General features: G+C 41.8%; 1 long non-coding RNA gene across 1 annotated transcript; it reads right to left on the bottom strand.

Moving 5' to 3' along the window:
* Positions 1 to 6963: 6963 nt before the first annotated feature.
* On the bottom strand, positions 6964 to 8193 carry LOC311253797. The gene is made up of 3 exons (XR_014621909.1): positions 7767 to 8193; positions 7483 to 7574; positions 6964 to 7031 (listed from the first exon to the last, which is right to left on the bottom strand). It is a non-coding gene; the product is annotated as an uncharacterized lncRNA (long non-coding RNA).
* Between the last annotated feature and the right edge of the window lie 4937 nt (positions 8194 to 13130).

Consider the following 13130-nt stretch of genomic DNA (forward strand, 5'->3'; position numbering starts at 1 on the left):
ACCAAGGTGACGTCCTCAAGTGTCTGCCTTGACCCAATGTCTGTCTTACATTACTTTAGTAGCAGTAAGTTAACATTAATTCGTGGGGGAGTTTTTCTCTATATGCTGACTGTAAATGTACATTAAATTAAATTAAATGTAAATTAATGAAATGTACATTTTACTGTACATTAAAACAACACTGGAAACTTTTGTGTGTATGTTCCCTGCCTATCCCACCCTTATCAGCTTTAGATGGACCTATTTCACACCTCGTTTTACCAGCCAAAATGCAACTGCTTGATTAATGGATATTTTATTCACTTAATGAATACCTAGCAATACAACCAAGTTAGAATTAATTAAAATGTATATTAAGTTCCATGTACTTATATACATACTATATAAATTCACTGATACTTCTTATTCTAATTCCAGAGACGCTCATCAAGGCAAGGTGATGATTGTCAGAGGGAAAGGTAAGTCATTTATATATACAGCCTATACTACAGGTCATTCTAAGACAATAAAAGATGTAAATGTTTTCAAGTTATTTACAGAAATCATACTATTTGCCCCATTAAAAAATCCAGATCAGTCTAAGAGATTGAATGACTGTGCCTGCTTAGCTTAACTACCATCCTCATCTCTCATTTGGTGTTGTTCAAGTAGTTTAGAAGTATTAGTAGTAGTAGAAATTAGTAGAAGAAAGATAAACATGACCTATCCTGTCTTTGTCCTCTCTTTCTTTGCAAAAGGGAAAATGCAGCATGAGCTCCAGAAGTGCCCGGGGAGTTGCTGTTATGTATTGTGGGGTTGTTAGTTTCAACAAGGCTTCACTGCAGGCCTTCACTCAACCTGCAGGTAATACCCTTTCCTCTTCTCACACACATCCAAACACATATTGACACACGATATGATTCATTTACTCAGTGGTGCGAAATATTTTCGATTTGATCTTAAGTTTGGTGTGTGTAGGGTAGATGGCAGATAACAACATGCGATTAAACATGCAATTCCTAAAGTAAGTGCCTGTATTATACACAAATAGGGCTGCACAATATGGTAAAAAAAAAAAAAAAATCACATATTATGATCGTTGGAATGATCATTTTTACATCCAAAGTCTTGTGCCTCCGCGCTGGCGATAATGGAGACAATGAGCACATAATCTGGATGTTTATAACAAACTAAAATATATGAAGTAATATTCTCAATTTTGTAGAAAATATACACTACATTATTTAAAAAATCAATTCTTCACTACACGTTACATGCATCTGAACACACATGAATGTCAACTTCAAAATAACATCTGCACGGAGGCATACAACCGCCTTGAGGTATTCATGGATTAAAGTTCTCTGTCGCTACAACGGATTTCCGTCATTCAAACTTCACATAGGCGACTTATGAGATCAATGTAGATCGGAGTAGAACTGTTGGCTGATTTTTATTGACAGATTGTCACACTCTACAGCCAATTGTATCGTTAACAGCGTGTGTGCGCCTGACCAATGACAGTGTAGTGACCAACACAGGGCGGGATCTCAACACAGAGCGGCGCTAAAGTTTAGCTGCTTTAGCTAGCAAGGACTCGTCGCGCTGCTACGTTATCAATTAGTTTTTGAGTTTAGTCAGCAAGTGAGAACTCGTCTGACACGGAGAGTCTCCTGTTGTGTGCTACATGTGTGAAATAACAACTATAGTCTGGACTTTGTCTGCAGTGTATCTGTGTAAACGGCTTCCTTCAGCGTCTCTCCCTCCCCTCTGGCACCGTGAGTTACCATGGTTACAGGAACGCCTGAAACTTTATAATGATGATCAATAAGAAGTTTTTGGTTAGTTTGACTGAACAGAATCATGAATGTTGCCTGATTGTAGCTCAATGCTGAAATCTTGTATTATAACATATAGAACAAAGCCTCAGAGCTTCTTTGATTACTAACAGTATGTTAGTGATGACAGAAAGGTGATAACTCGCCATCAGACTGACAAGGCTGCAAAAGTTGCTGTTCGTATGATGTATTTTTCTGTTAAACGATAAGAGGCTCACTTTAAACAATATTATTAATAATAATAATTAATGATAATGATGATGAGAAGAAGAAGTAGAAAAATAGCGCACTGAAAAGTTCTGTAGATGGTTGATTATTTGAAAGAGTAAAACTTGAGAGAAGCTTGGCAAAAAAAGGGCACAGATTGATTTCATAGATTGAAAATTACATTGAAAAGACAAAAAACATTTTAAGTGTGAATAGACCAGCTGTTCAGATCATCCTGTAAAACACTGTTGGTCAAATATTTAAACTTGATGTCTGCATTAGAGAACATGGTGTGGGGTGAGGCTGTAAATCTTATCTTATTTTTTTAGTACGTGTCAAGTAAAATGCCCTGTAACATGTTTCACAAATTACAAATTGGGAATATGACTTGGCTACAGCTTGAAAAAACATTTCAGTCAAAAGATTTTTTTTTGCTTTAATCCATGGGTATTTCTAGTTGTTGTCTTGTATAGTGATACCACTAAATATGACACACTAGACTTCTAAATTCTAAATTCTAAATCAAGAATGTAATGCTTGTCCACAAATACTACAAATATTTTCAGAACTACAGTATACAGAGCCCCCAAGGGTCAGGAGAATATTGTAGACAACAAAACTGAATTGGAAAATACAAGCTAAAAAACAACAGACCACAGCCCCCTCAGCCCAAAAGCTCTCCACCTGTTTCAAAGGTGAAATCATGACCTCATCATGATAGTACTGTTAACAGACAAGATACACATATGGAGAAATAGAATTTTTAGTTTTTCAGTTCCTCCTGGGGGGCTCTGAAGAACTGTTGGTGAATAATTGGTTGATATTGTAAATTAACAACTCAATACATTAAATAAAGGGTTTTAGAATCAACAGTGGTGTGTATTTCATTGTAATTAAGTTCCCCACCCTACTTTAATTGACACAGTGAAAATATTTAGGGTTTTTGTTTGGCAGTCGTAGCTGCCAGTCATTTGACTGTTTTTCTAAGGTGGCTTTTAAGGATTATTAAAGGTGTTTGATCATAATTTAGGAAAAATCAGTAGAATAATGGTATTTTTCTGCAGAACTTTTAACATTGTCACTTTATTAAAGGTGTTTGATTGTAATAATTTAGGAAAAATCTATAAAATAACGGTATTTTTCTGCAGAACTCTTAGCATTGTCACTTTATTAAAAGTGTTTGATCGTAATAATTTAGGAAAAATCTGTAAAATAACAGTATTTTTCTGCAGAACTCTTAGCATTGTCACTTTATTAAAAGTGTTTGATTGTAATAATTTAGGAAAAATCTGTAAAATAACGGTATTTTTCTGCAGAGCATTTAATGAAAATTTCTGTAAAAGTAATGTTTCTGGACTTTATTTGAATTAGGATATTTTACTTTAATATTACGTTTTTTGTTTGGCAGCCGTAGCTGCCAGTCATTGACTGTTTTTTTTACAGTTTTTTTTTTTACAGTGTGTAGTTAATTATGAACAGTTATTATTGTTATCTGTTTTCATTTTGTTTTAAGGTTTGCATAATATGACCTCTTCATGTGGTTTTGGGCCTTGATTGAGCCCTCTCTGCCATCTATGGTCAGTGTTCGACAAGCACAGAGAGGAACTCTCACTGATTCAAATGCCGCAACTCATTCCCTGCAGCCCATTGATGAGTTGTTACTGTTCCTAAACTACCTGGCCCTTGGATCCAAGCAGCTGACCGGTACAGTGTCCATCAGTCCACAGTCAGCCGAATCATAACATCATGGAGCAACTTCCTGTATACATTACTCGGCTCGATAAGGATCTGGATGCCTGAGGAGCAGATTCGCGAATCTCTGCCTGCAGACTTCAAGGACTACCCTGACACTATGGTCATCCTTGACTGCACTGAGCTGAGATGCCAGTGCCCGTCTTCCCCTCTTTTCCAGAGTGAGGTGTTTTCATCCTACAAATCCCACTGCACTCTGAAAGGGCTCATTGGAATTGCACCACATGGGGCAGTGACATTTATCACAGCACTGTACGCCGGGTCTATCAGCGACAAGCAGATCACACGAGAATCTGGTCTCCTCACCCTCCTAAAACCTGGGATGGCTGTCATGGTAGACAGAGGCTTTCTTATTGATGACATTGTACCCTGCAAGATCTACAGGTCTCAAACGTCTGCAGGTGAAGTTAGGGAGACCCAGGCCATAGCACGTCTCAGGGTGCATGTGGAGTGCCTCATTCGCCGGGTCAAGGAGCACAAATTCTTTGACTCTGAAATTCCCCTTCGGCTTTTTCAACCAACTCTACACTGTGGCCCGTCTCCTCACAAAATATGGGTCAAGCCCCCGCTGCATGTCAGCAGTCTGACTGGATGGTCTCAGAAGCCTTTTGGCGAGGTTTTCAGCAGAGGTTTCCCCAATGTGTGACAGACCTCTCTGAATTTGGTGCCACTCAGCACAGGAACTCTGCTCTCGTGTGCTGTTCTAGATTTTGCGTGCTGTCACCAAAGATGTTTCAAGGGATGCCATATGATGGTGTTGATGTTCCGAGCAGACAAATGCACAGGTAGAGGGTCCCAGCCTGTAATCAGAGAGTGGCAGCTGTGGGGGAGAAGGGGCAACTGTATGTGGACGGGTCCTGGGGACTGTCCTTGTTGGTAGCTGGTAGGACAGCACACTTCCCTCTTGCACCTGACCAAACTTGGATTCAACCAGAGATACATCACTGGAGACATCGTTATTATCATGGGAGCTTCATCAGCAGTGAGTCCATGATACACGTCCTTAACTTTCAGCGGTGGAGATGTCTGGCAGAGTGCAGTTGACGCCTTTATACAAGTTGCTTCTGTGAAAAAAAACAACACAAACAAGTCATGTCATAAATAAGAAATACATGTGCAAAAGTATGTGTGTAGGCATATGTAACTAAACTACTTTGTGCATGTGACAGTGTGTGTGTGCTTGTGAGTTGCTTGCATGAAGGAGGGTGTGTGTGTGTGTGTGTGTGTGTGTCCATGTCCATGGAAGTAAGTAAATGTGTGCAAAGGTGGGGGTGGTGGTACATACATATTATTTGTAGCTACGTGTGCATTTAAGCAAGGTAAGTGCTTCTCTGTGTGTGTAAATGTGTGCATGTAAGTGGATGTGTTCTGTGTGTGTGTGTGTGTGTGTGTGTGTGTGTGTGTGTAGTATCAATAGTAACAAATACCTGATCTTTCTGCTGTTAAATTCAGATAAAACCGAAGTTATAGTACTTGGTCCTAAACACCTTAGAGATAAGGTCTAATCATATAGCTAGTTTGGATGGCATGAACTTGGCCTCCAGCACCACCGTCAGGAATCTGGGAGTTACCTTTGATCAAGATATGTCCTTCAACTCCCACATAAAACAAATTTCAAGGTCTGCATTTTTTCATCTACGTAACATTGCAAAAATCAGGCCCATCCTGTCCCAAAAAGACGCAGAAAAGCTAGTCCATGCATTTGTTACTTCCAGGCTGGACTATTGTAATTCTCTATTATCAGGCTGCCCTAACAAGTCTCTAAAGAGTCTCCAGCTGGTCCAGAACGCTGCAGCACGTGTGCTGACAGGAACTAAGTAAAGAGATCATATTACTCCTGTATTGGCCTCTCTGCACTGGCTCCCTGTAAAATCAAGAATAAAGTTTAAAATCCTTCTCCTCACCTACAAAGCTGTTAATAGTCAGGCACCATCATATCTCCAGGAGCTCATACTACCCTATTACCCAACTAGAGCATTATGCTCCCAGAAGGCAGGATTACTTGTAGTTCCTAAAGTCTCCAAAAGCAGAATGGGAGCCAGAGCCTTCAGTTATCAAGCTCCTCTTCTGTGGAACCATCTTCCTGTTTTGGTCCGGGAGGCGGACACCCTCTCTACCTTTAAGAGTAGACTTAAGACCTTCCTTTTTGATATAGGTTATAGTTAGGGCTGGCCCAGGCCTGTCTTGGACCAGCTCTTAGTTATGCTGCTATAGGCCCAGTCCGGGGGACAAATGACACACTGAGCTTCTCTCTTCTCCTCTCCTCTCCATCTGTATACATTATGCCTGTATACATGCCCCATCTCTGCATGTCACTGACTTCACTTCTTCCCCGGAGTCCTTGTGCTTTCTAGTCCTACAGGCTGTCATGGATCCTGGCCGCGCCCGGGTCGTAAATCGTGGATGCGCCTACTGCCATGGCCCTGCCTGACATCCACCACTACTGTTGCTAATATTAGTCATATCTCTGTTACATACGTTTCACTACTATTATTGTAATGCATTACTACACACTATCCTTACCGTTAAACACTACTACTGTTATTACTAGTAGTCACATATCCATGTGCATTTCATTATTATTGCTGTAATACCTCTTTTCTCATTCCTGTCAACCATCTATTATAATTGTATACATTGTGATCTCGTTGATCTGCTCTGTACATGCGACATCTATTGCACGTCTGTCCGTCTTGGGAGAGGGATCCCTCCTCTGTGGCTCTTCCTGAGGTTTCTTCCGCATTTTTTTTCCCTGTTAAAAGGGTATTTTTTCTCACTCGAATCAAGGGTCAAAGGACAGAAGGTGTCGTCTCTGTACAGATTGTAAAGCCCTCTGAGGCAAACTGTGATTTGTGAATTTGGGCTATACAAATAACATTTGATTTGATTTGATTTGATTTGATTCCTTCTACAAGCTTCCTCTCCCTTGGTCTGGCTGACAGGATGACCATGTCATTAACTGGACCAGGTTTAATGCCCTGCATCCAAACAAAAACACATTTCAATAAACATTGAACCGATATCCATACATAAGATAAAAGTCATTAATAGGTTGGTTACTATGGTCCTTGGTTTGTGCCACTTCTGTTCAGTCTCTGTACAGCTGAACACTGGGGGAACAGATGTAAGCCTCAGCTGGGAGTAGCGGGCCGTCTGGTACAGCAGAGCTGCCACGTGGCTGCACAAGGCTGTACCTGCCACACAGGTGCACTGGCATCTCTGCAACTCGACTGGTTTTGATTCCCTTAGCACAATCTGTTTACAATAGCAAATGTTACTTAGAGAACAAAATGTACTGGCTGCAAGTGTAATAATAGAAAGACAACATTAAATTAGTGAACTTCTGTTAGTAAACTTAAAAATTGTTAAAAGTGAAACAGGAAAAAGTGTCATAAAAACACAATTTATTTGTAGTTTACCATATAAAATAGATATGTGTAATCTCACTTTACTTATTTCAAAGAAAAATACAAGATAAATCTTTAATTGAAGTTATAGGAAATTATAAGAACTCAGAGCACAATCTTGTTTCTGTGAGAGCCATTAATTTTACATTCTTTCTGAATATGACACCTCGGGTACCATATGACATAGTTCAATGATAGTCTTTATACGCTATTCGCAGCAATGACATGACTCACAGAAACTTGATTTGACAAACAGAAACCTGTTTCTTAGCTTGAACTGAACCTGCAGGATGACTTACCCTTACACTCAGACAGTGAGGCTTCTGGCTTTTCCTCATGGACCTGTAGCACTCAGCCCTAACTGTGACCTCTCCTGCCTCCTTGTTTAAAACTGAGATTAACATTAGGGTTAGGATAATACATTGCACAAACAAACAAAAAAAAAAACAGTTAATGACGCTAACCTACCACTATGCTAACTTTAGCTATACATAGTAAATAAACGTTGCTTTGTTACTGAGCTAACTTTGGCTAGTTAAGGGCTAGCATGTATCAGAGTTGGTTTGGTGAAGTGTTAACTTACCTTCATAGTTGTTTATATAACTGGACACGTACAATTTGAACCCTTTATCCTATTAGTTTTTCTGGATTGTTACTGTTCAATGTTCTTCGTCTTCTCTTCGTCATCGTCATCTTCTTCTTATTATTATTATTCTTCGTCTTCTCTCCGTTTTAAGGCCAGAAAATGACCAATCATAGGAGGGCCGGGGTCAGCCTTGGTCTCCGCCACCAAAGTGTCAAAAGTCTTGCTTCGAGCGAGCAGAGCTCCACCGCGAGCGAGCACAGGGGAGAGAGAGAGCGAAAACGGGAACGAGCCAGCACGCGCAAAGCAGCTGCACAGTGTTGCTGTGTGTGTCGCTGTTGTTTTTTACTCGCTCGCACCTGCCTCTGCTTCACTCTGTTGCTGAATATGTTCGCGACGATCAAACAAGTGCGCGCGGCAGGTGAAATCTGCGAGCGTGACACGAAATAATTCACTGCTTTTGACTCAAATATAACTGCATAGTACCCCTGTGGGTCTCCAGCTGAACTTTGAGGAATAAGAAACTACATCAGACTTATCATCAGCATGAGGGTGAGTCGATAATGACTGAATTTTGTTTTAGAGTGAACTATTTCCTTTAAAGGTCAAAAATAAGCGTGGCCAAAAATGGAGGGGAGAGTCGAGAATTGCCAGACAATGCCACCTGGGGAATTGCACCCCAGGAAATACAATAGCCACTCTTACTATAGAAGATCACAGAGATTCGTTACACTAATAGATTTAAAGAGGACGAGAGACAGACTTCCAAATACAACAGAGGGGACACAACTCAAACCAAAGAAAACTACTACAAACCACCACGTGCCACACCAAATTCAGGGGAGTGAGAGGGGAACCACCACCGGGGGAAGTCTGCCGCACACTACACCCGCTCCTGTCCTGGAAAAGAAAGAATCAAAATTATAATACAGCTTATGGTGGGACACTCAGGCAGACGGATTGTACAGCTAAAACAGGAGTCATACCTACCATACAAATACCCTGCTCGGTGCAAACAACTGGAGCACGCCAGAAAGAGCCCTCTCCCGATGAACGCCAGGCAATAGTGTGCGCACTAGGGGTGGGAGGATCGTTCCAAATATCGATAGTATCGATACCAAGGTGAGTATTGGTATCGGATCGATACTAGCGTGATGAGATCGATATTTTTGTTGTAGTTTCTCTTCTATGAGTTCAGCAAATCACTCGTATTTCTTCACAGAGTTTGTGTGAGCGCAGCATCTCTCTCAGTCCTTATGCGCAGCACTCCTCTCCACCTCTCTCACACCGCTCACTCAGGTTCACTAGGCCCCTCCCCTCCCCACCTATCACTCAAGGTACTGAATGTATACTCAATATTATCACTTCCTTCTGTGTGAGTGATTAATTTAAGTACAGAAGGGCAGGGTGAGAACACACCCACAGAGACAGATAAATACCATGCATTTCTTTTCAGACATAGAGTCTTCACTTTGTAACAGACCTGTGTGTTGCTTTGTGAATGCTCCTCAGGGCTGCCCCTGGCCAAATTGGGGCCCTTAGCAGAATTTTATTTTGAGGCCCCCCCTCCCCATTACAAAATGACTCTTTCAACAATGGAACAAGCCTTTTACAGATGCACACGTATGCATTTTCTGGATGCAAAGTCATTAATGAGGTCATCATATGACAGCTGCTGTGCCACTTCTGAGTTGATGCTTATGATAGCCAGGCCACTCAAGCTTTCTTGCGCCATTGATGAGCTTCAGTTCTTGCTCAGCAAAGGCAACTGTAATGGGACTAGCCTCCTCACAAAGATTAAAATGCAATTAATGCAAATACGACTACAACTAATTATAATCATTATGATTTGGTTCGATGATATTTCTATATTTAAATATTTTTAGATACTTATTTTTACATTTAGTACTTAGGTTCTATATTCCTACACTGCTCTTTGCTGCTGCAACACTTTGAATTTCTCCATTGTGGGTCAAATGAAGGATTATCTTAATTTATCTTATTTTATCTAATCTTATACTGTTATGAATTAAATTCACCAAAAGATGGCGACATTTTACCCCCATAAAAATAGCCCAAAACTTCTATTCTTCGACCTGTGTGTGTCCGTTAGTGTGTGTCCGTGTGTCCGCACCCGAGAGAGGCGGCAGAGATGAGAGATGGTGAAACGCTGTTTTGTTTTGTTTTTTAAAAAGCGACCAACTCCTCCGTCTGGCTTTCAGACATGACTCTCCATGTGGCTACCGCTACACACATAAACAAGGACACGGGTAAGAAAGCGCGTCACTGCCCGTAATTTGCTATGATTGGTCGGTCAGGTTGACGACGTTATACGTTTGGTGCGTCGGTGCATCAGCATAGAACTACAATTTATAGAATGTGCCCTAGACGATCCCTACGATCTCTGCACTTTGGCAGATCGTCTTCACATTCTAATCCTTCACAATCTAATATCGTCATATCGCCCACCCCTAGGTGGGAGTTGGAGTGTGAGCTGAGCTGGTGGTGACAGGGGCTGGATCAGACACGTCCAGCAGCTCTACAGTGGGGTGTAACCCACTTTCTTCAAAACCCTCACCTTCCAGCTCCTCCTCAGTGCCTACATCTTCAAGCAGTGCCTCAGTTTCCTCTGAGTCAGGATGTACATCCTGCAAGGCCTTTCCCATCTGGCTGTACAAGTAATCTATGCCGAGAAGCTCACCTGGGACAGTTGAGAGAACAATAGAGGGTGGAAAATTAACTTTCGGATAATGCATTAAAAAGAATATACTGTATAGTGAATATGGCAAGTAGCTTCATCAGGATGAAAAGCTTAAACTTACCAGTGTAAACAGCAGGTGGCTGAAAAGACGGGACAAGGTGCCTTCCAAAGACCTTGACACTGAGGGTGTTAACACAGTGAACAAGGTCTCCAGAATAACTCAGCAGGGGGGCAGGCTTGACTGCTAGGGATGCAGCTTCTCGGTCCTGGTTCCACCTGTTCAGTCCTTCCAGGAGGTACAGCTGGATATTGAAGCTGTTGACACTCGTTCCTTAAGATAGTAGAAAGGTAAACACAATGATACGTTTATTTGTTGTGTTTGGTCATCTGTAAATTATTAATAGGCTTTATGCATAGCTCCACTACTTCCTGAACTTAAACCATGACAAACAACAGAATTGCGATGTTAAAGAATCTTACTGATGAATAATGATTCATACTGACCTGGAATGAACCTGTTTACATGCAGGTGAAAGGACTCCAATGATGTGGACCCTCTGGCACACCTGTAGTTTGGCAGCACAATGCCTGCCTTGGTGGTGGTGCCTGTCTGGGTGTAAAGAAGCACACCTGGTTCGTCCTGTATGCACTTAACATGCCTCTGTTGGACTCGCCAGATGTGCTGCATCCTTTCCTGGTCCAGAAGAGAAACACCAAGAAAATCCCTGCCCTTTGCCCCCATCAGTTCATTAAGGAGCTGCTCGATCATGACTACTGTCTGCCGCTGTCCTCTTGTCTGCCTCCGGTAGTGCAGTGCCAGCTCGTCTTTGGTGATGTGCTGATGGACCAGACTGTCAGTGATGCCAGGGACACCTTCCTGTCTCAGCTGCTCCCGCTTGGCCTGATGCAGCAAGGCAACATCTCCAAGTCCAGCTGGTCCAAGATTGTCTTGCTGGAGGAAAGATATGTTGTTTTGCAACCAGCTGAGAGTCTCTGTGATCATCAGGTGATACCTGTCCACATCCAGAATGTGGCGGGCTCTCTTGTGAGCTCCATAGCTTGTGAGCTGTGTGCCATAAGCAGGACAGGACAGCCTGACCTTCCACAGGTGGTATGGCATCCACAAGAGAAGCCGGTGGTGGAAAAAGCGCTCCAGAGTGGGGACCTGATGGTATATGAGAGATGGCTCTGGTGGATCATACCACAGCTTCCGGTCTGTGCGCAGACGCTGTTTTTTCCACAGGGCCGCTGAAATCCACTTCTGATCTTGAGGTGGTATGGTCTTCAGCAGCTTTGTGGGCAGCCAAGCAGCATCTGAAACAGGTGGAATCTCCACATTTTCAGGCAATGGTGAGGTGAGAGGAGCAGAGGGAGTTCCAGAGGAGATACAGGAGGAGGTGGCAGATGACACTTCCTATTTTATGAAAAATAAAATAAAATAAAATAAGGTAAATAGATATGATAACAATCTACTCAAGAGCAGTTCCTGTTTCAAGTGTAGTATGATATCTTCTTACAACTGTAGCAGTGGAGGGCAGAATGGAAGAAGCTGGGCTTGATACAGGAACAGGAGAGGGAGGAAGAGACAGAGGAGAAACGGTCTGCAGAAACTTCTTGGGACTGCGGCCAGGTGGTGCCACCTTTCTTTTGGTGGGGCTTGTGATGGGGCTGGATACATCAGAGGTCTGGGGGAATAAAGGCACAGTTCACAATATAGGATAACCATAGATGATAATGAATGAATAAATGAATGAATCTATCATTTGCGGGATAAATAAAGCAATAAAGGAATTCTGATTCTATAGCAGTCAATAAAACCAGACCATTTCAACATGAAATGAATGCATGAAAGTCCCACTATAGTTACTGCTACATAAAAACAATAACAGTGTATATATATATTTTTAAATCAAAGTCAATCTATGTATCATTCTCTTTACATTACCTTAGATGAATGCTTCCTAGCCAAACTTAAATTTGGTTTTAACACGGCACCATGAGAGCCACCAAACCGCGGCTTTGTAAACTGACAAGGGCTTTGTACATTTTATATAGTTGAGTATATTAATAATATTAATATAAATATCAGCAAAAGTAAATCCTCATTACTTACTGATGCCAAAGTCAAAATGGGCCTTCTAGGTTCACCACCAGCTAAGGAGTAATCCTTTGGTGGTGGTGGTGGTGAACCTGCAGGCGAGGGTCCTGGCTGTAGCGTCTCAGGGAGCGAACTGGAAGGCTACAGGTTCACAGACAAGAAAAAAAATTGTAATATTACAGAATTCAACACCAGCACGTCATAATTGTATGAGAGACTTCTGATACCTTCTTTGCATGGAAACCACAGTTACAGCTCTGTGCACCTCCAAACAGTGACATTTGTCCCCTCAACTGCATTATTCAAGACTTTTGTGACAACAAAAGTGAATACTTTACAGATTTCATTCATACTGTTATGCTAAAAGTGCATAAGAACATACTCTGAATACCGATCTCGTACTGATAAGCAGTAACGTACAGCGATAGAGTGGGGCAGGGGGTGTTTTAACACCCACACTTTTCCCTGTCAGAGGATTCAACAGCCACACTTTTTCTTTTTTTGTTGCTTCAAACATGACAACGGCTTTCAGTGTGACCGGCTGATGATTGGCTGTTCTGCCTTA

This window comes from Pagrus pagrus (assembly GCF_965226575.1).
Source record: "Pagrus pagrus genome assembly, contig: HAP1_SCAFFOLD_45, whole genome shotgun sequence".
Taxonomy (NCBI): Eukaryota; Metazoa; Chordata; class Actinopteri; order Spariformes; family Sparidae; genus Pagrus; species Pagrus pagrus.